The 26,502-nt window shown below is 50.2% G+C and overlaps 1 protein-coding gene across 6 annotated transcripts in view; it reads left to right on the top strand.

Moving 5' to 3' along the window:
* LOC144730689 (MDS1 and EVI1 complex locus protein EVI1-B-like) overlaps window positions 1-26,502 on the top strand; it is a 268,787-nt gene that overhangs the window by 22,384 nt on the left and 219,901 nt on the right. Inside the window, exon 1 of one of the 6 annotated variants that reach the window (XM_078611377.1) lies at window positions 317-603. The exons of the other annotated variants lie outside the window; for them this stretch is intronic. The gene's annotated coding sequence lies outside the window, so the exon portion shown is untranslated. Of the gene's footprint in view, window positions 1-316; window positions 604-26,502 lie in introns of those variants that run through there. 6 annotated transcript variants of the gene reach the window in all.

The raw sequence follows: 26,502 nt of genomic DNA, 5'->3' as shown, positions 1-26,502 counted from the left end.
CTAAATGGATGGACGCATCGGAACGCCGTGTCGATTGTATGGAGGGGCGAACCACGCTCCTCCACGCTGGTTAATGCTGGTTGGTGGCATTAGAGAGCGCAGGGTGTGCTGCCCAAAACTCGGTTCCAATTCTCTGACTCTCCAATGACGCGAGCCGTGACCGGGAGTCGAACTCTGATGGCCCGGGGTTTGTATACGAAGTGTGTAGCGAAGTGCGCTAACCACTGCACCCCCCCCCCCACTCGTGATTGTTAAAATATACAGCGACAAATGAAAACGCGATGTTAATATCTACAATAATTATTTCATTTCGTGTGCGCTGTCGCGTGCGGTAATGGTTCAGCTGTTGTGGCGGTGGCGCAGTGGTGAGCGCGACGCGCTACGAACCCAACACGAGTGAAGATTATCTGAACCGGTCATGGGCCTCCGCTAGGTCAACTCGGACTCATATAAAACATCGCTAAAAGGGGACAAAGGCGACTGGGCGTGGTGCTGGCAACCCACCCCCTCGTTTGCCGTGCCGGACTTCATAGGTGCTCGCTAACAGCACTTGCCCCTACAGTCTGTTAAGGCTACACGGCGGGGATCTTTGTCTTTGCTGTTGTGAGTACTACGGATGCTGTCACTTGAGTATTATTATTATTGTATCGCACGGCTCCGCATTGAAATTCTCACCTCCCGTCGTCGATTTCACCCCAAGTTCTTAACAACGGTTTAGCATGCACAGTGCTAGACGGTGCGCGCGAACTCTCCTCGTGTCCCGACTTTAATCGGTGCTGTTTATTGCTGGCCCGCTCTGGCTTACTTGTGAGACTTTTTCTTTTTGTTTCTGTGCCTGTCGCTCTGCAACCGTGAGCACACCCACACGTGCACGTTCCGTTTTTAAAATGTGTACATTTTATATATTGTACATATATGTGCGTGCGTGTGCATTTGTGTTACCTGAACGGAAAGCTGCATTATTGACATGTGCAAAGATCTACGTGAATTATGATGATGATCATAGTGCATAGCTTACTGGCAACGGGTGTGTGCTTGCTTTCTATCAGATGTAGCGTCGGTACTCCCACGGGAGGCGAGTTACTCGGTCCACCGATCGCCGGGATTGTGATCACTCCATTCGGCTGATGCTGCTTTCCGAGTGGAAACCGATGAGCGGCTGGACTTCCAAATCGTCATTTAATTGCCGAATTCTCACTCCGTTACAGGAAGCATTGTCTACTCCCCATCCCTTCCAGAAAGTGCATCGTTACACATTTAAAATGAATAATAGTCGTGTATATCTGTCTCGGATACAGAACTCTGATTTGCTCGTGTGTTGTCCAGCTGTCTGTCTGTGCAATGGCTTAGAGTACTCGCGGTATTTCAGTGCGCACACACGCGCTGAATCGACCACTAGGTCGACTCAGCATGAAACCAGCAACTGGTGCATTCATTGTGCAAAACAAACATCCGCGGGTAGTAGGGAGGGGAAGGCGGCCGGGAGTGGTGGTTCTGGCCACCCTGTGCCGTGGTGGCCTTAATAGGTGCTCGCAAACAACAGCTGCCCCCCAACTGGTATATGCAGGGGGTCTTTGTGTGTATCCGATGTGAGTGTGTGTGTCTATCGTGCAGCTCGTGTTGTTCCACTCACACCCTAGAACCTCATCCGACACACGTGGCACCATTTGCATCCACATGCTGAATTCAATGGATGAGCGTGTACCTCCCATCGCTACGGTTAATCGTCGCAAACAAAATCTGGAATTAATTATAGTTATTTATCTAGTGTATCACGTAGCGCTTCCAAGACGTCTGGTTAGCGTGGAGGAGTAGGCCAAGCACGTTCTATTAGCGGTCTCCTCTAGAGATGCCTTCTTTTGAAGTGGCAGACCCAGGCGAACAGAAGTGGGGTGAGAGAAAGCACTTGCAGGGCTGCGCTTTTGCCGTTGTCATATCTTGGCGTCGACTTTGTTTGCGTCTCGTTTGTACAGCTGTGTTCGCTCCGTTACCCGAAACGAGTTAGCCTACATCATCACGCTCGTATAATTTGTTGCGAAACTTATAAATACTACGCATCGATTCCAATCGTCGAATAGATTCATCGTTAGATGAATAAGAAAGCCGTGCCCGTGTGGTTCCCCCACAGTGTTGAATCGTGTCGCCTCTATTATGCTCAAAGTTAATAGCAGCATTAATAATTTAAACGCGGCGCTTACACACACACATGTGCGCGCGCGCATAGAGACCCGCTCTAATATGTGCACATGCATTGGCGTGAACTCTAAACAATAACACGTGATGATGATGATGATAATAATCATAGTTTTACTGCCCATTTGTCAATCAATCAAACCACCGTGGGGCTGGAAGGCCTGCTCCTTTCGTGTCGATAATGACGTTAATGACCATACTTCACCACGCTGGTTAACGGGAGCGGAGGGAAAGCTTAGACGCGTGGCCGGCTTCGGACATCACTCGTCACACTGATGCGGGACCCGGAATCGAACAGAGGTCTCACGAGTTCATAGCGCACAGTGCGCTAACCACTATGCCACCGCTCCACCCCAACGCATTTTTACCTGGCGAAGAACGTTTACATATACGACTATTAATGGCTATAAGCAATGTCCTTTATGGGAGTGTCCAATGTGACCATACTAATAAATGCTACTGATTGGTGTATATTTGTGTTCAGGTGTGGACATAATGTATATTTCGCCAGGTAATTGTACTCTAGAACAGAACGTGTATACTTGTACAGAGCGTGTACGTGATTTAATCTGCTGCATACAATATGTGGTAGTCACTGTGCACATTCTATATATGTATATACAATACAAATCTATTGTTTAGGACTATATCGGCTGCCATTGAATGCAAGTGTCGATCTTATTTTGACAAGGTGCAGTCCTGCAATTGCTTAGTCACGCCGCTGCTGTCGGAAGGGCCCTTCACTCCAGGCAGCTCTGGGGGGGTGTTTGGCCTACTCTTCCACTCCATTGCCACCTCTTCCACGCTGGCCCGACGTCTTTTGAAGTGGTCGGAGTACCCACACTTTACCCCACCACACGCGACCCGCCCATCGACTTGATCGTTGTGAACCCATTCACGCTGCTGCTGCTGCTGCTGATGATGATGGGTGGGCAGAAGGGGCTGGGTTTGGGGGGGTAAGAAACTCGCCGCCGTCGTTTAGCTGCCGCGCCGGGAGGTTGAATCGAACCGGACGGCGACCTCACTGGATTGCAAGTCTGGTGCGTGTTGGTGAGCGTGACACCGCCGTGACAGCTGTCTCCCTCGGTTGGTAAAATAATAATAATATATATACTGTGTTTGTATATGTGCGGAAAACCGGTAACCAGTATTTGACTTGTGTTTTCATTCGGTTAGCGGTTACCGATTTACGAATCCGAGTTGATGTTACAGTCCAGGAGAAAAGCCGGCGACGAAGCGACTTAGTATCCACACACACACACGTACACACGCGCTAACGCGCACACACACCCACGCACGCACACACAGGCACCCACGCACACCCACGTGTATGCATGTACATATACAAAGACTTCCCCCCTATAGTCCGAACAGACTGTTGGGGAAAGTGCCGTCATCGAGTAGCACCGATGAAGGCCGATACAGCCCACGAGGGGGGGGGGGGGTGGCGGCCAACAATCCAGCGCGGCCGCCTTTGTCTCCCCAGTGCCGATGTTAATACGCATCGCACCGGGGACGCATTTGAGGCCAAGTCGACCTAGTGGGGGGGTGGGGGGGGAGTCCCGAATGGGAGAGACTGGTTCCGATACTCGGCGTGTTTTGATTGACCGTGAGCGCGAATCGAACTCCGGTGGAACCGGCCGGGTTCGCAGCGCGTCGAGCGAGCGAGCGAACCAACCGCGCCTCCGCTCTCCAATACCCAAGCACGCACGCGCACACTGGTACGTGCCACGTGCCACGCACTGGTACGTGCCACGTGCCACGCACTGGTACGTGCCGCGTGCCACGCACTGGTACGTGCCGCGTACCACGCACCGGTCTCGGACGCGCCTCTACTGCAGTAGCCAGGCGCGCAGTGATGCAACCAGAATGATCGCGACTCAAGTGCCATTGGTGGTCGTAAAGGGGTGGGGGGTGTCGGGGCTGTAAACTTGCCGCTGTCCGGCTTCTGTCGCTCATGTCTGCACGGCGCGTGGAACGCACGCGAGGAACGAATGGACGCAAAGACGAAGATTCTCCCCCCCTCCTCTCCATCCCCTCTCTAGACTGTTGGGGCAAGTGCGGTGAGCGAACGTCTGCTAGTAAGGCCGGGAAAGCACACGAGGGGATGGGAGGGAAGGGGGGGGGTCAGCACCACGCACGGTTGCCTTTGTCTCTCATGTCCTGGATTCGGCCTTAAAAGCTGTATACCTGTATGCTGGTGTGATGCGTAAACGAATGCACACACGCGCACGTACACGGCTGCATACCAACATCAAGGCACATGAGGACAAACGCGCGCGTGCACGAGAAACGCGAACGTTCGAATGCACGATGCGCAGACACACAAGTCAACACCAAATATACGCACATTCCCCCTTGCGAACAGATACACATGTACATATATACACATGTCAACACGCACAAAAAAGATATACACACACACACTCTTACACATGCGCACACACATACAACCTTTAACAAAGATCCCCCGTATAGCCTTAACAGACCGTTGGGGCAAGTGCTTTGGCGAGCATCTCTGAAGGCACACGACGGGATGGTTGTCCAGCACCACGCCCGGCCGCTTTTTTTTTTACACACCGCACCGTGCACGCATTTAATGCTGAGTCAACCTAAGTGAGGACTAGGACCGGTTCGGATGTTTGTCATCGATTGTTGGCCGGCAATGGAATTCGGGTCGCCGTGCGCTAACCACTCTGCCACCACCACGACACATACACACGTGTACCACCAACAAACACCCACACACATGTACCACCAACACACACACGTGTGTGCCGCCACCACCACGCTCGTGGCGGACACACGCACACACGTGTAGCACCCCCACGCACGGTAGCCGGCACACACACACGTGTTCCACCAGCACGCACACGTGTACCACACACACACGTGTACCACCAGCACACACACGTGTACCACCAGCATACACTCATGTGTTCCACCAGCATACACACGTGTTCCACCAGCACACACACACGTGTACCACCAGCACACACACGTGTTTCACCAGCACACACACACGTGTACCCCCAGCACACACACACACGTGTACCACCAGCACACACACGTATACCACCAGCACACACACGTGTACCACCAGCACGCACGGTAGTCGACACGCACACACACACCAGTAAACCAAACGCACACTTAGGCACCGGTTACTCTTCAATTAGCGCGCGCGCGCGCCGCTCCATGCGCAGGAGCCGCATTAATTAGTCGGGCGCTGCTCGGTGCTCCTAATTAACGAGTACACGAGTGGGTCGGTGATGAGGGGGCAGCTCTCGATGAGCCACACGGGACCGCGTTTCCCCCGGCGTTAACACGGACTTATGGCCACTGCGAAGGCAGACATCATCGCGGTTATCCGCTCTCGTGTCATGTTCTCGGCCACATCGCTGCAGGATGGCAAAGATGCAGCGGCCCGCGCGTTGTATAGCGGAGCCGTGGTCACATCCAGAAGTCGTTCTCGTTCATACCCAGTGGGTGTTAGCACCTCCTGCTGCTGCTGCTGCTGCTCCTTCACCTCCTCGGTCGACGCCAAGGCTGGTGAATCCGCAGCGTCTACGGATTTGGGGAGGGTGGGGGGGGGTCGTGGTTTAGGTGCGTCGGTCACGCGGGGGAGGGGGTTGTTTGACCATACTTCACCACGCTGGTCAGCGCGGGTCTTTATAACTGCTCTTTGTTTTTAGTTTGTCCTGACCCCGCACCTCCGATTCGCAGGGTTCGACGCACGTACACTTTGATGTCGTTTCGCGCGCTGCAATTCCGTTACCGTGCAATGGATTCTTGTCCAGTAATAACGAACCGCGCTCGATTGTTTGTGTTAGCTCAGAATATGTGCGGTTGTTTGTCTTTGGTGTGCGTTCGTGTTGAAATGTGAATGTTTTGCAAAATATTCATTATTATGCAAGCTACGCGTGAGTGCAAGCGTGAGTGCAAACGCAACGTTACATCCTGTGTGTGTAAAACATAATATACCGTGATTTAATAATACATTGCGTTTACATTACATGGTATTATAAACTCTTCAACGTGGTAGACGTATTGGTGCAACGTATTGCAGTATATGTGCAATAAAAAATTGGTGAATTTTTTATACCTTTGCATTTGTGCAAATAAAACTAAACGCAGTACTTTTGTAACCGCAGCATAATTTTTTTCGTATCTTAGTAATTAACTACAGTACATGTGTACGTATGTGTGCATTAAAAATATATTTATCAACGTAATTGTATATTTGTAAAGCATAATCGTAATTATGCGTTATGGTGGATTATGGATACTGCCCTAATTAATACTCGTTCTCATATAAATATATATAACAAAGTAATGTTTTGCTGTTATTGTTTACATGCATACAGTAAATATAATGGCGTAACAATGTTAACAACGTATTGTCCATCTGTTCTTGCCATTTCATCATCGGCCACAATTTATCCGCTGCTGGCTGAAGGCTTCTGCCGACTCTCCCCTGAGTCACAGTCCACCCAACCATCCCTCGCACCCCCCCAGGCAACCGACTACAATAACACAAACAAAGGCCCCCCGTATAGCCTTACCCGACTTTTGGGCCAAGTGTTGTTTGAGCACCGAACGAGGAGGTTGGCACGGCGCACGACGGGGTTGGGTGGGGTGGCCAGCAGCACGCACGGCCGCCTTTGTCTCTCCCCCAGTGGCGATGTTTACGCACCGTACCCAGGTACTCATTTGAGGCCGAGTCGACCTCATGGAGGCCCAGGACCGGTTCCGATATTCTCGGCTAACGCACCTTCTAAAAATCTGCACGCAACTCCCAGCGCGGACGCTTCGATATTATTCTACATTTAACATTTGGATAGGCAGATGTGTGCAACGCCGAGTCTATTATTGCTCTTTAATAGACTCGGCGTTGCTCTCTCTGTGATTGCAGCCATCTCGGACGAACACCCCGTGTCGATTTTAATATCGACCTTTTGTCCGAGCTGCTGTGTAATTGATTTATCTAAAAGTATTGTTTAACCAGGTAAGGCCCACTGAGATATGGAGTTATTTTTATCAGAAGCAACCTGGCCACATGATAGCTCGACGAAGTGGCTGATCACGTGCACATGTACAGCGGCCAAATACACTCCGCGGGTGATGTCGATTTTAAATGTGGAAGGGAAGAAAACGGAGAAACCGGGAGAAAAAAACCCACGCGACTATGGGGATAACACGCAAACTCCAAATATACAGCAGGCGTCAGGGTCGGGATCGAACCCAAGCCCTCCTGTATACCAGTTGAAGTAGTTAACATCTCGCCACCGTGACCCCAGTGATGTCCGTGCAATATGCGGTATAAATACAGTTATGTAATTGGTGGAGCGGTGGTGCAGTGGTTAGCGCACTGCGCTTTGAACACGGCCACACTTCGGACACCGATTCCAGACCACGGCTGTCAAGCAGTGGGCTGATTCAAAACTGAACCGGTCCTGGGTCTCCCTCGCCACCCACCTATCATCACCAACTCGCGCGAATAGCAGCGTGTTGAAGTATAGTCAAACATCCGATATGACCACAACACGTGCTATGAAGGACCATTGCCCAAAACGTTGCCGAATATTTTTTATATTTTAATGTTTTTAAGCCACAATGTCGTTGACAATTGTTAAATATTATGACCAACATCACTGTTTGTGGAGGCCTTCACCCAGCAGTGGATAGATGACTACAGCGACTACTGCCGCCGCCGCTGATGTAAATGGTTCATGATGTGAGCCAGGCACGTGTGCGTGGTGTGCTCGAATTGGCGCTCGACGGAGTTGCACAGTTAGCAGCGCAAAGTAGCCCGCTCCTGGCGGCATATGGGAGACACGTGCGGGGGGAGACACGTGCGGGGGAGACGCGACTCTTGCAAGAAACGGTAGCTCCCGGCTTCTAACTTCATCCACCCCGGCTCTCACCCCCCACGTCCCCCATCAAACCCGTGACCCCTAACGAGGTCATGGTGAACGGCCAAGAAATTTGGCTTTGGGGGGGGGTGGGCGTGTGGGAAGAACGAGCGAGGTTTTTTTTTCTACTTCCTAGCAAAGCGAGACGGACAGCATCTTCGCCTCTGAACGCCGTGGGTTTTTAGTTTTGGTTAAAGGTGCAGCACCTGCACCGTCCGGCCTCGCGAGACTGTTTGGCGGAAGGGTTGACACCCACGGGAGGGGGAAACCCCTGGAAATCCACTCCGCTTTCACGCTGGCCACATGTCGTGGAAGAGGTGGGAGGAGTAACCACACTTTACCCCACGGCGCAACGTGGCCCAGCCGGTCGGCTAACTGGTAACTGCGGTTAACCCATGAATGCCCCTAGTGGGTGGACAGGGGGGAGGGTGTAAATAAAAACAACCCGTGCCCATTGTTTCATCTATCGCGCTCGCGTGATGCAGTGTTGCCAATAGCTACCCGTTGACGATTATATGCACAGTGCTATATACACACACACGTATCTAACTGTGCATATGTAATATAGGAACATGAGCGCAGTCCTTTAGTCAATCCACTGCTATGTGGACTCGAGGAGGAGTGTGGTTTATAGAGCATGGGTCGGTCCTGTGCGAGTCTGTGTGGGAATTGGAGGGGATGGAGGGGGGGGGTCCGTGGTAATGGACCGCCTCGTGGGAGTTGTGTTTGTGTTGTGTCCCGTGGCCTGTGTTTCTATAAACAAAGACAAAAATCCCCGGATAGCCTGTACCAGACTGTCGGGGCAAGTGCTGTTAGCGAGAAGCACCGACAAAAAGGCCGGCACGGCACACGAGGGGTTGGGTTTGTCAACATCTCACGCGACCGCCTTTGTCTCCCCAGAGGGGATGTTTGCACTCCCCACACCAGGTACTCATTTGAGGCTGAGTCGACCTATAAACATGCTCGCAACTCGCGGATGCACACACACCGGCGAGTCTATTCAATGAAGAGGCCGTGACATTGTTTCCAAGAGTTGCCTCTTTGGGTCAGGTGGAGAAGGGGGGGGGTGGATGGGGGGGAAGCTACCGTATTATCTGGATTATAAGACGCACTTGAGCTCCCTGTATTTTAAATTAAATAAAAAGTTGGTGTTGAGTCGTAATAACCAAATAGTTGTGTGTGTGCGTATTGTGTGCGACCAAATATATATTTAAAACAATGTTTTGACCCCCGGGTACCAGTGTTGGGAGGGGGTGGTGCGTCTTTCTTCCCGGGACGTCTTGTAAACGTAAATGTGTCGCGCTCCGAGCCAGCAGAGTTTTCGATTGTCAGGGTTCGAATCCACGCTTCGGCCGTCCGTGATTTATAAATAAAACCTGGGTGCTCAAGCGCAGTCTTAAGCCGTTCCCTAACGACTGCTCGACAATAATATAATTAGGCGTATTCCCTTAATTCACTTTATTTATTTTCATTAAAGCGCGATGGGAACACGAAAAAAATCGTTGCAAGGCGCGGTGTGGGTTTGGTGAACGCAGTGGGGGGAGTGATTGTGTGTGTATATATATATCCTAGTTGGGAGCATATCAAGACAGTACAACAATTGCTTTTGGCTGCACTGCCCTTCGCCAACCAACTCGCACTTGACCAGCGTGGTGAAGTAAGCCCAATAATGACCACAACGTCCAGCAGCGAGTTGGCAGGAGCTGTGTAAAACAACAACCACAACGCCACACACGGTGAACATCCTGTTCCTAGGTGCGCGTGGCTGTGTACGTCTGCGCCGAGGAGCGGTAGTGTCGTGGCTGGCGACTTGTGATGCCGAGTTAGATTCCCGCTCACGGCCAACACCGGTGACGAATTATCCCGATGTCGACTTCTTTCTCGCACCGTACGTATCAAAACCGATGCCCGGTGGGGAGGACAACACGTACGTATCTGCGTTACATGGGTACTGAACCTGCCGCGGTGTGTAAACATCAGCGTTGGGGAGATAAAGACGGCCGTGCAGAAAGCTGGCCAACCCCCACTCCATGCGCAGAGCTGGCCTTCATAGGTGCCCGCTTAAAGCTCTTGGCCCAACAATCTGTTGGGGCAACACAAGGGATCCTGGCCTTGGTTGTGTCGGTGAATGTGTCCATCGGCTCTCCGTTGTGTTTTTGAGTTGTTACCGCATGTTGTTTGGCATCGTGTCCGACGTTTGCACTCCACGTGCTGGCCCAAACTACACCCTCGACGAGCCCTGCACTTGCCCTCAGCAGTGTGAGTCTATACGGGGGATCTTAGTCTTTGCGCGTCTGCTGGATTCATTGGCGTCCTCTAGTGTTTGAGCTCAGAAATCTACCTGGCCGACGACATGTTAGGAGAGCTCAATGGAGGGGAGGTGTGAAAGAATTACCACTAATGCCATTATAAACTTTAAGCTCTTTTTAAGATTTATTTTTTCGGCATACGTAGAAGTAATTTACAGGTGGGCCGCGTGATACGTATGCCACGCATGTTAATGGCAAAATAAGGTAATTTGTATTAAGTTAATCCTGTACACGTGTGCTTGTCCTTTGTAGTACAGTTTTCGAAAGAAGTATAGCGTTATATTCTTACCCATACACACCTGCTGTACATTAACCGTATATTTAAAAATATGTTTTAAATTTCACTTTTTTTTACACGGGGAGGGATGATTCCATCCACACCAGATGCAGCGGTGCAATCGGGCTCCAATGTTCAGGGGTAGGGAGAGCTTCATCCAGCAGTGGATAGATGATGGCCGACGATCACAATGAAACACTTCTTCTGCCAGACGTCGTGACGCATCATCTTCTCCTTGCAGACGCCTCTTCCCTCCTGCTCACTCACTCCGCGTTCATCGTCGCAAGCAAACAAACGCCCACCACATGTTTCCACCGAGCGCGTTCGCGCGCCTCCTGGATAGATGGCCGTTTTAAATCGATTTAGTATACACGTCAACTCCCGTATCGCAGTCGATACGTTACGTGTCTATGCAATGCACGAGCGCCACCCCCCCCCCTCCTCCTCTGCCTCGTGTCGCTCGAACAAGTTTGTGTATCCAGCAGCGAGGACTTGGGTTTCCATTTTTATAGACGGTTATAAAATATGAAATTTTGGAGACTGCGGGGGAAGAGGCTTGTTAATGGGTTGGGGGTCGTAGTTTTTTTTTACTGGCTGCTAAGACAAAGGTCAGGGGACCTGATGTTGTTGGTTTTGGTAACCCAATACGCTTTTGGGGGGCGCAAGTTACAACCGTCGTAAGTATAAAATGTTCAATGCAAGTTCTCGAGCACTGCAGGGATACCAATGTCACTATGGGCTGCATAAAACAAATATCGGGTATAATATTTTATTGAATTAAATGGGCAAAACGTCTTGACGCGTTACGGTTCAGATGCACGTGGATGCGCGTAATGCAACCACACATGCACGTGGCACACAAAGACAAAGATCCCCCGTGCATAGCCTTTAACAGACTGTTGGGGCAAGTGCTGTTAGCGAGCACGTCTCAAGGCCAACACAGCACACGAGGGGGTGGGTGGCAGGCACCACGCCCGGCCACCTTTGTTTCCGCAGTCTTGATGTTTGCACGTCACACCAGGTACTTATTTGAGGCCGAGTCGACCTAGAGGAGGCTCAGGAACGGTTCGGATAATGGTCACGAGTGTGTTTTTTAACTTTAATTCTTTAGTAATAAACAAATATTGGTTGATTTACTGTAAGGTTTTGTGTGTTAGCAACAGTTTATGTTTTGTGCTTTTGTGTGTTTTGATTTCGAAATGTATATTTAGCACAATATATTGTAGATTCTTCAACCCATGCAACTGTGCTCAAATCAAACAAACGTAGCAACACATTGTGCCGTGCTCATCAAAATACGATGTCATTGGATCTTTTCTTTTCTATTTGAATTGCGAAAGTGACAATTATCGCTGAAGTTTATCTTGGTTCACAGGCAGTGAGTGAAGGCATCACTCAGTTGTACAAAACAATACTCTGATCCATATGTGTGTGTGTGTGTGCACGCTTTGAAATGTGGTGTAGCGGTTAGCCTCACTCCGAACCCGGCAAACCAAGTTCAATTCCCGATCAAGGCCACCACCAGTGACGCGTATCTGTACTGATCCTGGCCCTCGCCTAGGTCGACTCGGCCTCAAATGATTACCTGTGGTGCGCTGTGTAAAATCATCGCCACTGGGGAGACAAAGGCGGACGGGCGTGGTGCTGGCCACCCACCCCCTTCGTATTCCGTGTCGGCCTTCATAGGTGCTCGATTACAGCACTTGCCCCAACAGCCTGCCAAGGCTTTATCGGGGCTCTTTGTCTTTTTTTTTGCAACGTCTCTTTTCTAACCAGTGAATAACCCAAACAATATAGAGACCCCTATACAGGGCTCTCTACGTTGTAGGGCTTGGAGTTTGTGACCATACTTCACCAAGCTGGTCAGTGGAGGTCTGTGAATAGAGGACTTTCTCGTCTGTACAAACATCAAAATAAACGATATCATGGATGCTATTTGGTCGCGAAAGCTTGTGTGCTAAACTTGATCATCTCCTAGTCGTCCCCTTAAGATAAATCAAACAATTAGATGAGTTGAAGATTAACGATATTATGTACGTAAAATACGTCGAATAGTGAAGTCTATATTTTATTTAAATAACTTCTTCCCCCCTCCGCCCCCCATTGTATTCCAATGTTGCGCTGTCAGCAATATCATGGAATTCATTCATTTCCACCCGGAGCACTCTGGCTAGCGGAAGTTGACATTGCAGAACTACTTCTGAAGCTCACGTGAACATTCCTCTTCATCCGCAATAGACGCGCACCTTTATATAATGCGCCCACGGTGATCGATCTCTATTCCAATCGATTCATTCTTCGATGCCTAACATCTACCGTTAAAGAATCACTGATGACATCATCAATGTTGTGACATCAGCATGTGTCACCAGTTTCTATTGATTACATCATGACTTACAGTTTTTTCATGATTTCCATCAAACAAATAAAACGAGTGCCGCAAGTGATACAAAATAGAGGCAAAGATGCGCCCTATAGCCTCTACAGACTCTTGGGGCAAGTGCTATTAGCGAGCACCTAATGAAGGCCGGCACTGCACACGACAGGGTGGGTGGCCAGCACCAGATACTCATTTTGAGGCCGAATGGACCTACGGGAGGCCCAGAACCGATTCAGATAAACGTCACTGGTGTTGGCCGTGAGCAGGATTCCAACTCGGGTCGCCCGGGCTCGTATCAACATCGCTAACTGCTCCAATTTGTACAAACCCTCCGTAAAACACTTGTCCATGTGAAATAAGTAGCAACAAAGTCCGAAAGTTTTTTCTATCCTGGTGCACAGCCTCCCACTGGAACGGTGAATTCTTGACGGGGAGACTGGGTGGCCAGAAACATGGGGGGGGGGGGAGTAAGAAGGAGACTCTTCGTGGAGTGGGTAAGTTGACCCCTCTCGCACTGCCGCTCCTGGATCCGTCCCAGCTGGGTTCGGTTTAAATTGGCAGCCCTCAACCACCAAAAGGTCAATTCGTCGGTAAGTGACTTGTTAGTCAAGAGTTAGTTACCTGGTGGGGGCATTGTTTCACGTGGCTCACGGTCCACGCACGTTTCAACTTTGAACTGCGTAACTTTTGACGTTTTTTTTCTAATGGCTGCTAAATGCAAGTTGAACGTGAAATGTGAAACGCGGGCGGAGTTTTTTTTGCGGTGGCGCTGTTACGGCTCTTACGGGTCGTAACCGCGTGCTGTTCAGCACGGTGTCTGACGTTTCGCGCCACGTGCTTGAGAGCTCGTTCGCCGTTCTGAGAGCTGCTTCAGGAATTAAGTTTGGCTGCTTGAAGAAGCTTCTAGGGCATCGAGCGAAACGTCGGACATTGTGGGGCATAATAACGCCGCTGTACAGCCCTGAAAACACATCGCAGAGCGATGACGTGTAAACACTGAACTCGAAGATCACATTACTAACAGCCCTTCAACCGATATAACTTTTAAATACAATGTACGGTTTAATCTACAACATAATTCAATTATCTTAATTGTACATCGGTGGATACATATGTTTGTTCCTCGCTGAAACCTAATGCTAGTGTTGCCGTGTTAATTGTTCGAGTCTTCCAGAGGTGTCTTGGGTATTTGGACGCCATACACCAATTCACGTGTTGCAAGTTTAAAACAAAAATGATCACGGTGCCAAATTAAAGACCCTCCTGGGAACGTCTCTTGAGAATCGCTCGGAAATTTGCTGGTAGGTGAAGAACTTTATTGCAATAATGATTATCGTGAATGCAGCACATAGAAACGCACCAACAATCGGTGGCATTGCACGGAGTTTGCCTGGAGTCCTGGTGCGAGGATTTAAATGGGGGGGAGGGGAGGGGCCTGTCCTGGCTCATCCCACCCCCCCTCAACCAGTATATATACGGGGTAGTGTCTCTTGGAATCTCTCATATACTTGATACAGCTATCGTGCTGTGACGGTTCCACCTGAAGACGGAAGCTTGTGTTGCCTCCGAAACGTCGTGATTTTTATTTTATTTTTATTTTATTTTACTTTTATTAATTACAATTTTTTACCTACGTGACTTTACCGGAAAAAACCTAAGAATAAGGGGAGGGCCCATTTGTCATACTTCCTCTCCAGCCCCGTAGGATCCCGAGGCAGTTGCACCGCCTGCACACACTCCACAGCTACCCCGCTAGCTGCCAACAAGGGTTCGTAGAGGGATAATGAAATAACGCAGCTGCAGCTGGTGACCTTAAATAACCTTCACTACCTGCGAAAAAATATAATGTAACGCGCTTATTAGTATTGTTCGTACACAGCCAAGCACTGAGAATTTTGCAGATGCTGGTGTCATACCGAGGTCATAACCGGCACCCTGATTAGTCTTGGCGTAGCATCAAAGGCATAGCACAGATACGCACTCGCCAAAACAATAACGACTGTCGGCATGATGGAGGAATGTTAGATGGGAGCCTGATTTAATAGATTATTTAACAAAAAATATATATTGAAAATATCACGATACCAAATTAACAAGAAGAATAAATAGCCGAGTGGGCAGTGAAAGGACGGGAACGCGTGCGAGAGGACGGGCACAATCGTGGGAGATGGAGCGATACGAATCGGTCTGCGTGCCGATGTATTATTAACGTCAGAGGATCGTGAGAGGCGGCCACAGCATCTTCGGGGGTGGCGCTTTCACCCAGCAGTGGATTGACCTGGCTCCTCTTAGCGCAACCACTCACAACTCTCCCAAACTAAGCGGTGACCTCCTAGACTGTGACTTTACCTTTGCGACTGAAGAATTCATTTGTAACGAAACAGTTATATGTTTTTGCTGTTAGCGAGTAGCACCAATGAAGGCCGGCACGGCACACGAGGGGGTGGGTAGCCAACGCACTCACACACACTCACTCACACACACTCACACACACACACTCACGTACGCACGCATACCTATAAAGTCAAGTAGCAGGCTAATCAACCTTAATTCACTTAACTTTTAAATGTCGGCTGAATTTATAAATATTGACAGCCACAATGTTTACTTTATTCCCGTTGAACAAGCTCTCCTAAACAGAGAGAGGGCACTGCTGCGGCTCCCAGCATGAGGACAAGGACCCACTGTTCAGACTCGCAGGCTCGATGGGAAAGCGCAATTAGCGAGCGCCTATTAAAGCTCACGATATTGGGTGGCGTGTCCAGCACCGCACCCAGCAGCGTTTGTCTCCCCAGTGCTGCTGCTTGTTAACGCACAGCACCGGCGGGCAGCAGCATGAGTGAGTTTCTCCCTTAATTCACACTGAACGAAATGGGAGCTAAGGATGGATTTTTTTTTTTACGAAGGTGTATTTACGTCACGGGAACCCCAGGGTAATTATCTAAGGCTGCGTTAACCTTGGGAGTAGCAGACCCTACTGGGCCGTACCCAGGAGTCGAACCCAGGTGGCCGGGATGTAGCTCTGCGCACAAACTGAGACACTCCACCCCCCCCCCCCCCCCCGATTTTGCACCCAAGTATTTTTTGCGCACGCACACACACACACGTACGCGCTTATGCACGTAGCACTACATAATGCCAGAATCGGGATATGTATAAACTACTGGAGGAATCCGATGAGCCGCAAAGCTCTTTTCACAGATGCCCAGCAACGGGCTACGTAACCCCCCCCCCCCACCGTAGTCGTGAATGTGAATGCATTACACGAGGGAATGACAACACGGAGAAGACTGCCCCCCCCCAAACCAACCCCCTTATGGGAAAGTAACCGAAAACACGCCGCTGGTTACCAGCTGTCTCGTAGCACGGCACCCCCCGTAATCCAAACAGCGTCTCTGTTTGAGAGAGAGCGAGAGAGCGAGAGAGCGCGCGCCAGCGTCGCGAAGGACAAATGAGGTGGCGTACCGACGGAGCGCACAGCCAGGCAGGCAAGGCAGTAGCGGGCTGCAAGATTAAATAAGCACAGGAAAGGGCGACTGCCCTCCGAGCCTGAACCACCACACCGTGACCGCTGCCGGCGCTCAGGAGGAGAGAGAGAGAGAGAGAGAGAGAAAAAAAACATCGTTGTTTTGCGCAGCGCTTGTTGAGTGTCACGGAAAACCTGTAGTGTGCTTTTTGGGTACGGAGAAACTTGGACGAGAGGGGAGGGGTGTGGGTAGGTGGGGGCGATATTGAGTGATTTTAATGGGAGCCTGGGCCGCGGGGAGGGGGGCGCGAGGTGGTAGAGCTTCGCGTTCGCAGGGCGGGCCACAGATGAGGCCCCGATGGTGGGGAGGGGGGGTCAGTGGGGGGGGGGGGTCTGTGGGGGGGTCTGTGGGGGGGGGGGTCTGTGGGGTGGGATGACCGTGGCCAAAAAAACAGTGAGAGGGAATGGAGAAGACAAAACACGGGGACGCACGCGAGGGCACGGGACCGTGGCTTGTTGACGGGCACACAGCTGCCCGCACAAGTGTTAGATGGCTCTGTGCCGCGTGCCCCTCACCACCCCCCCAACCTCCACCCCCCAGCCTCCTCCACCCGTCCCCACTCCCCGTTGCGCGAGTTTGACACATGGACGTGCGATTGATCGAAGAAGGGGTTTTCGCGAAGTTATCGCCGTTTTTAAATATGCAACGCTCTGGTTGAATGGAAAATGTTATTGTACGACGGACATTGCTTTGTGGACGATAGAAAATAAGATTTTAATCGTCGTCGTGGGCCATTATTAATCCACTGCTGGATGAACGCCTCCCCAAAGCCGTCGCCATCTCTCACGATCCTGTGATGTATCATCAATCCATTTGATGTGCATACATCATGTAACAATTACAAAGATATAAAATATAATCGCTTGCGGGGAGTGGGGGGTGGAGAATGCCATCAGATGTGTTTGGTAGAACTACAAAAAAAATAACGGGCTTGCGTTACCCAAATTAAGTGCGAATCAATTAAAGCACGTCAAACATATTGAATGTTTAAATAATACTACACTCTGGCAAGAGGAGGCTATCTGTTTTTTTGTTAAAGCCTTCATGAAAAACCGGTAGCAGCAATCAGGTCCCCGAGTGAGCTCACGAGTTCACTTTTGGGGGGTGATTAGGACTCCCCTGGAAACGTTGACCAAAGGCTTTCACAGTCGATTAAAGAATCCCCTACCCGTCGTTGCTGAGGGTATTCGGACAAAGCCTCTGGTCTGACCAGTTGTCTCGTTAACAATTCACGTTCAAAGTTTAAAGGTCACAGCGACTCCCTCGCTGGAACCCAGCAGTCGGGCGTCACTCCACTCTCCATTGGAGGCCACGTGACGTTCTGTTTTCTCTCCTTTTTTTTCTTTTTTAGCAGATTCTCTCAGTTTTATTTTATATCTCAGTTTATTTGGCATAGCCCTGTGAGCCATTCGGTTCTTGAATCGGGTGCAACCGCAACAAAACAAAAAAACATGAACAAGAAAACATCTTAAATTGACTATGTGACTATACGCAAACAGAAAAATCCAGGAAAAAACTGGAAAGTTTTCCAGAAAAAGCACCGTACACCAACGCTGTGTGCAAAAATCCCAGTGGGATGCAAGTCAAACAACAACAACAACCACAAGACAACTTAAATTAAAGCCATCGATCTAAGTCCGTACTACAACAAACAAAACATGGCCAAGCCAAAAAACTTTTCGAAATCACCTCTCCCAACCATATCATGGGGATAGCTGCATAAAGCAGCGGTAATCGCAAGTTCGCTTTCCCGACTCTCTTGATGTCCTCACTTGGATCACGCTCCGCCTTCAGCAAAATAACGACGCACAATGTGGTGATGCACCAACTCATCATCAATCATCATCCTCCTACTCCTCGTAACGTCGCTATCGCAGATCGCGCGTCTCATGGGACGAAGTCGCATTGCAAAAAGCATCGCAGAAATCCAGGCGGTCCACGTGCTTTCTTTCATGCCTGGGTTTGTAGATGCACCGTCGCTATGAGTTATCGACGCTTAGCAGGATGTTCCCAGGTTTGTTGTCGCCACGTTATTTGTATCCCCCCCTACCCCCCACAACCCCCGCCACAGAACCTCGCTCGCCGTGCCGAGCCCAAACAATGCAGTTCAGGTGTCTCAGCGAGGGGGCTCGGATTATCCGATGACAAAGGTGAGATAATGGGGCTATGGAAGGAAGGAAAGGAAACCAGGCAGGGGACCATTCAAGGCCTAATTGTGGGGCTTGTGCCGGGAAACTGTGTTCCCTGGGGGGCCACTTGACTTAAGCCTGGGCACGTATTCTTACAGAGCGAGTGTTACTTTACTAATGGTTATAGTAGTTGGGTTTTTATTGAGGTGCTTGTTTTATGATTGGTTTATTTTGGCCGTCCGCACTGCAGCGTTGGAACGTGCGCCGTGAAAACCGCGCTTCGCTTTTAGCGGCGGTGCGGGGAGGAGGGGGGGAGGTTGAATCCTTCTTTAAATATTCAATTTCGTACGAAGAGGAAATTGGTTGCGGAATTATTAATGATGTCTCCGGGCACTTTTTGAATCGAGGTTACGTTTGTTATCCAGCGGTTACCGTAACGTTATCATTTGTGCGGCTTCGGCATTCGTAAGCGGTCACGGAGGCTCTCGTTAAATATTAAATTGGAACAATTATCCCGCGAGTCGTGACGCGTTACAAAATGTCGCTTGTGAACGTCGTGATGTCACGGGTTTTTTTTTTATGCCACTTAATTTATAAATATATTTAGCAACACAGACGTTTGGAAGACGGGACCTGCGACCAGGATAACGCCAGTGAATCTGGAAGGAGCACTTCATTTGGGCTGGGGGGGGGGCTTGATGGTCCTTGGGCCAAAGCAAAGATTGGTATCACCTTAAAGGTAGTTCAACTTGAATAGAACTGATTTTATCCGGATATTATAATGACGAACCACCCCCTCATTTAAAACGGTTATCCCAACATTCACCGTGATCGGCCACGTGAAGAAATTGGAGCCGCTACAATTATGCCACCTCCCCAGGTTGGGGTTACTGACAATCGAGATACCTGGCCTGAGCTCGTAGACCCACGCAGCGAGGCGGCGAATGAGAATCAACACGGGGGCCTGGGAGAGAGAAAGCGAGAGAGAGAGAGAGAGAAAGGAGGAGGGGACGCGTCGTGGGGAGTTTAAATTTGGCGAGCCGTCACATTTTCGTGACAGGGCAGCAGCTACTGCTGCTGCTGCGAAGTTCGTGGGAAGTCAAATTGATACTAAAGTAGTCGGTGGGTTTCAGCACGTGCTCTCAAGGTGCGTGCATTATCCAGTGAGACCGCAAAAACCCCATCGCTCCTGCACGCGCCCCTCTGCCTCTCAATGCCCGACAAGTCAATGGCGAAACGTGCTTTGCAGTATTCAATAATAAGAATTAAATATCGCTAGGAAGGGCAGAACGCTTTGCGTGGCTGAGAACCGCGCCGGTGCCGTGGGAACCGATGTCCTATCCGCGGTCGGTGTACGTGATCGTGCGCACTAATTAAATGCTCGTTGCAAAAGAGAATAGATTTTCATCGTCATCTGTCATCGTTGATGTAGACGTATATACGCTGCCAGACTATTTTATTTTTATCTATTTTGTCACTTTTTGTTTACCAGGTAAGGCGCACTGAGCTATATATATATCTTGAAGCGACCTGGCTACCAATGATAGCTCAGTGCGCTGTGGAGGTGGCCCTGTCGGCTGCGTTCCATCTCTCGGCTGTCATTCCATCACCAGTCTCGCCCCAGCGGACATTGTCCCTTGTCTCTTGGTGCTTCCTGCCCACGTCCGAGTTGTTAATTTCCTTGACACTCGATGTGATGTCACTCACTAGCATTGTGCTCTGACCCGTCACGTGCTCGTCCTCGCAATCCGAGCGCTTGAGCATTTACGCCGAACTGTGCTTTTAAAATCACTTGTCATGAAAGTTGGACAACTCTTGTTAATGAAACTGTTGTTAATATTTTATTGTGGGATTTGAAAGATTGATACAACTAAACTGAGTAATCGTGTTTTAAACGAGTTTAATTGCTCTCAAATGTCCCATCGTCATGCATAAGCATCGTCATCATTATTCATGATCTATCCACCGCTGGATGAAGGTCAAAATATGTTTTCATAAATCTGAAGTGACATTTTATAAATACAGCGTGACAAAATTGACTAATAATCTGTGGCTGGATATTCCTTAGCTCATTTCTAGCGCACAATTTTAATCTGGGAAGTAAAATCTCTAATTATCCGGCAAGGACAGTTTGTGGCAATGTGTGCACGGCCCTTGCGATGACCGTAGGAAGCATCAAAACACAATTCCTCTTTTGTCATAAATGTGCGCACTCGCCTTCAAAGAGCGCGCATTTTTTAAATTGACATTTAATTATTATTAAAGCTTTTACAAACGTGAAAGTCCGGCTGATGTCCGCTAACTCCCAGTCACCTCTTTAAACCTGAAATATCTTCTCCTCGTCCTCCTGCTCCTTTTGCACCTGGGAATTGTTGTTGTTGTTGGTGGTGGTTGGTGGACGCTTGCGTCGCAATGTGCGTCTGTAATTAGTGCATTAGTGGAGGCATTAGCGGGCAGAGATAATTGAGCAGTTTTACTTTTTTGCATCATCCCCCAAGGAAATCCTGGCGATCGCCCGCCCCCCATCCACCCCGTGCCCCCAGTGATGGAGGTCCCCCCAGGGTCCCGCTTGGGGATAAACAATCGCGAGCTCGGCTTTCACCCCCGACACATTAGACAGAGTTTTGTTTTTGCTTTGCAGGAGTCTGGGTGGTGATGCAAGGTTATGTCGGCCGCGAGTGTTTATAAAAGGAGTGGTTGAAAGATTACCCAGGGCTTGCTGCAACGGCCGCTCGAACAGAGTTCGGACGAACCCCCCCCCCCCCCCCAGGAAGGTTCGTTTCCCATGCCGTATTGGAAAGCAACAAGATAGGAACGAGAGTGAGAGAATTGGGGGGTGGTGGTGGGTGGGGGGGGGGACAGAACAAAAAAGCTTTTATTTGTGGGTTCTTTGAAAATAATGAAGCAATGAGCAACAGGCGGGTGGAGTTGGGATTGTTCTTGACAAGAAAGAGGAGGCACGCACGCAGCGGAGAAGCTTTCGCGAACGAGGAAGCACAGTTTGTGCTCGCGGCCGACGACAATGGAGCCGAGGGGGCAATCGTCGGCACGCGATCCCACGGCTTCGTTCGTTCATCGTTCGATTAGAAGCTTCAATGTTTGTTAATTATTTATTGCGTTTGGGAAGAGTAGAACAAATACCCTCCTTAAGTAGAGGGGGGGGTGTTGCTAGAATTATGTCTAGTGTGTGGGGGCGGGCGCCTTTCTGTTAACAATGGCATGAGCAAGCAAATTGGCAGGTGATGTTACCTATTGAAATTGTGTTTTTTTTTATTAGTCGTGTGAATGTGTATGTGTGTGGTCTCTGCACAGGAGCAGGTAATCGGTATCAAACAGGTGATTGACACCGAATGAATACTCACCGGCTCGCTGCATTCACCGTGGTTTGTTGTGCGAATGATTTGTGAAAGTTGGGATTTACTGCAGTACGAATGACATTGCTCTTCCGTTCAGGATGACTCTGCATCGTTGTTTATTGCTCTGGAGGGATCGGTCCGTCACGTGTCAGCAGAGCCAACGGTCGTTGTAAAAGTGGGATCGGCGCAATGAAGTGAAACTGGATTACACGTAGTGTTTTTTTCATTGTGTGAGTTATTGGTGATCCATGTGAAACCACAACATTCGCTGCACGTGACAATCTGTGTTTTAATCTCAGACGTCCCAAACCTGAAATCAAAAATCGAGTGTCTCGTTGGTTCTGGCCACCAATCTTAATTTCGCACATCGACAAACGGGAAGAACGAAACCCAAATACAAATAAACGCGGGGGCGGATCTCCTATCTCTACTAAAATCCTGAGCCAAGTGGTGAGCATTCAACATTGCTGTGGAGAGGGTCAGCCAGTGTTCACAGGACATCCTCCGTTGACTCGAATTGTCAACCCTGAAGAAATAACGTGGTTGGGCTTTTGAACCCCGTGACCCTCTGAGCGCGATGTCTGTTGCTCTTAACCCGCGCGCCGCCCAACCGGATAAACCGCCGGAGCGGCGAAGCACACGCCTACCGCCGCAGGCACTCGTGAGAACCACTGTAGGTACTGATTTCAATCTAGAGGATTTAAAAGTGCACAGCTCCAGTGGCTTTCTAATATTGGACGGAAGAGCGGTTCCAGACGGTCGCAGAAGCGCATCTGAAAGCGCGTGATGCGGTGCCCGTCTTTGTTCGATGGCTGAAGCTGCGAGGAGTTTGCGTGATGATGGTTTATGCTCCAGCAACAACAATGCTACACGTTCCGTGTCAATAAAAACGCAGGTGGCCTTGAAAGGCCAAACAATTAAAAGATGTTTCAGGCAATGGTGTCACTGATGGTGTCACGGAGGTGACGTTGCAGGCAAGGCCCCCTTGCTCCAAGCCGTAGGCGCTTGCCAACGGCAATCGTCACAACGGCCTGCATAGATTCAAGAGCACTTTCGTATCGATATGGCGAAGGTGCGTTCAGCAGCAGCACGGCGCACACACAACGCTGAGAGCCAGCGGGAGTCGGGAGGAGCCAGCGGCAGCCAGCGGGAGACGGCGGCGTGGAGTCTTGAAGGCAGGAAGTGACTCGTGCAGGATGAGCCCAGCAGACGCATCCCCGTGTTTACACAGCGGCACTGTCTGGGAGACGCTGCACCACCCCTCACGCTCGCTCCATCGCGCGGCATGTGAAGCGGACCCCCCCCCTACCCGGGTCGGTTCATTTGGGATGAGAGTTGCAGGGCCTTCCCGGAGTCCGATTTTGAGGTGTTGGCTGTCGTTTTATGCTTCCTGCCTCTCCCGTTTATCCACCCTTTTCCGCGGACAGAGCGCCGCTCATGTTCTTTGGCCCCGAAGGTCGCGAGTCCTCAGATGTTTTTATTTGGGAGGGGGGGGGTCAGGGTGTGGGGGTTTCGTTTCGCCGAAAGTTAGGGTGGACGAAAAAAAAATTGGGCAAGCGTTTCGTTTCTGAAATAAAACGCGCGACTGTTAATTGCTGCTGCTGCGTGCGTGACCGCGGGCTGCACTTGCCCCCCAACAGGGTCTGTTCGGGCTACGTGGCAGCATCGTTGTATTTGCGTGCAAGGCGGGGAGCGGTCATTTAGCGGTTTAGCGTTGCTGCGCCACTACACCTGTGCACCCGAGTTCGACTCCCGGCCACGGCTAACACAGACTTTATTATTAAACCGCTCCTGGGCCTTCCCCAAAATTGACTTTATGGCCTGAATCGAGTGATCTGGTTGTGGAAGTGTGTAAAACAGCAGCAGCGGAAAGACAAAGGCCACTGGCCGTGGTGCTGGCCACCCACCCACCCCCTCGTCTGCCAGGCCGACCTTCATGGGTGCGAGTAGCAAACAGCACTTGCCCCAACAGTCTGTTCAAAGCCATACGGGGGAATCTTTATCTCGTGTGCTATCATTGAGGTTGGTCTCAATTACTGCACGCAGAACAACCATTGCACCATTTTATTAGGTTATCACCTTGACCTAAGCGAGAGTTCAAATGTTCAACCCGCGGACTGAATCGCTTGAACGACCGGCTCAGGAGGCGTTGGTATGTTCCACCTCGCAGCAGCAACAGTTGTGGGTGTGTGTGGGTGTGTGTGAGTGAGTGTGTGTGTGTGAGTGTGTGGGTGGGTGTGTGAGTGTGTGGGTAGGTGTGAGTGGGGAGCGGTAGTGTAGCGGTTAGCGCGCTGCGCTTTGAACCCAGCGATCAGGGTTCAATTCCCGCTCACGGCCAACACCGGTGACGATTATCTGAACCGGTCTTGGACCTCCCCTAGGTCGACTTAGCCTCAAATGAGTACCTGGTGCGGTCCGTAAAAAAACATCGCTGCTGGGAAGGCAAAGGCGGTCAGGCGTGGTGCTGGCGACCCACCCCTTCGTGTACCGTTCCGGCCTTCATAGTAGCTCGCTAACATCACACCAGAGGCCCTTACATCGGGGGAGTAACACCTCCTGGCGTCCTGTCGCCCCCCCCCCTCCAGCCCGGTGACGAGGCTCAGCTGAGTCGGTTGCCACGGCGTCCGTGGCGTCCTCGCGGTCCCGTCCCACGCCTTCCCACGCCCGTGGCTCGCGGCACGGGTCCCCTACCCACCCCTCCCCTACACCCCCCCCCCTCCCGGCGTCAAACAACGAAAAAAAAACGACTCCGTTCCAAAAATAGCCAGGCCCCCAATTTTGTGATGGAGCTCTGCCGTTAAAATGTCTCGACCCAAAAACATTTCACGTACAAATATGATTCCTTCCGGAGAGACGGGGGAGTGGAGGGAGTGGGGATGAGATGTGCGCAAGCTTTTTCGCCCACGAGGTTACTCCAGCACAATGCGCGGTGTGCCAAAAAATATATTTATAGATTTATTTTTTTAAGCGCCACTGCCTGCGAACAGCTGGCTCCAAATGAGTGTTTGTGAGAAATGTACCGGCACTAAATGATCGCGAGACAATGATGGTTATATGTTTTTCACAAGCGCTATATGTATACTGAATCAAAGTTGTAAAAAATGATTGTCGTTAAAATAAAGCGTAAGCCTCGGTAGAAGTACGGTACTTATGACTTCAATATGTTTTGTCTTATATGGTTTTGAGATCTGTTGAGATTGGGTGTGTTCCGTATGATTAAGTCACAGGAATTTTGTATATTCTCTGCATGCACTTATAGGAAAAAATAACTCTGCTATATTAAAAAGGTTATTTCTGAAAACGTCGGCTATTATTTATATTGTCCTCTGTATGGCCCGAGTGGTCATTGTCTGTATTGGTCCTGGGCCCCTCCCCTAGGTCGACTCGGCCTCAAATGAGTACCTGGTTCGGGTGTGTAAACGTCACCACTAGAGAGACAAAGGCGGCCGGGCGTGGTGCTGGCCAACCACCCCCTCGTGCGCAGTGCTGGCCTTCATAGGTGCTCGCTAACAGCACTTGGCCCAACAGTCTGTTGATGGCAACACGAGGGATCCTGGCCTTGGTTGTGTCCGTGAATGTGCCCATCAGCGCTCCATTGTGTGTTTGAGTCGTACCGCATGTAGGTTTGGCGTATGGTCCGACGTTTCACTCCACGTGCCTGGGGCTTCTTGAGAAACCAAATTCAGTTTGCATGCATGCCTCTGTTATTTTACTGTGTACACGGATATCCAGAATAAAGGCTTGATTCCAAACGTAAAAATCACACTCCTCCTGGCTCTAATATTCCTCCTCGAAGGCGCTGCTGGTGGAACCATCAACTGCATTAGGACATCACCAACAGGCCAATGCGCGTCACGTCTCCTTCATGAAAGCAAAATTAAAGACGCAAGCCACGGCGGTGCGACTGTGGCCACACAACCCAAAACTGCGGGACCACAGAGTCATCCCGAAAGGTTTGCGGAGATCCTCAGCGGCATATAGAGATACGTGCAGACTCGTAGAGATACGTTAAAGACGAGCCACAGCAGTGCAGACTGTGGCGCTGCGTCTCAAACCACGGATCACATCGTAGAGCTCAACATCGGCATTCGCCTCCTGGACGCGTGACCATACGCAAGATGAGCATGGAGTTGTGTTCGTGCGTGTGTTTTTAGTGTGTCATGATGTATTGATGATTGATGCCCCTGAGCGGTGTTCCTCTCTAAACAGGCTCCGTGCCAGCACAGGCGGCGCGCATTACGAGCAGAGTCTTGTATCTTTTATAGACGGCTTCACTTCAGCCAGTAAAAAAAGTTATTTTTTTTAGATTTGCCACTGGTTGGCGTTACGTAGAACCCACAGGAATTTAGAATTCCAATACCATCGTTTGTGTAATCATCAGGGTCGGCTTCTACATCATCCTCATCATCATTGTGA

Source organism: Lampetra planeri, chromosome 36, assembly GCF_965212315.1.
Source record: "Lampetra planeri chromosome 36, kcLamPlan1.2.h2, whole genome shotgun sequence".
Classification (NCBI taxonomy): domain Eukaryota; kingdom Metazoa; phylum Chordata; class Hyperoartia; order Petromyzontiformes; family Petromyzontidae; genus Lampetra; species Lampetra planeri.
Note: the sequence above shows the minus strand (reverse complement) of the source record. Positions and strands in the feature narration are given on the sequence as shown.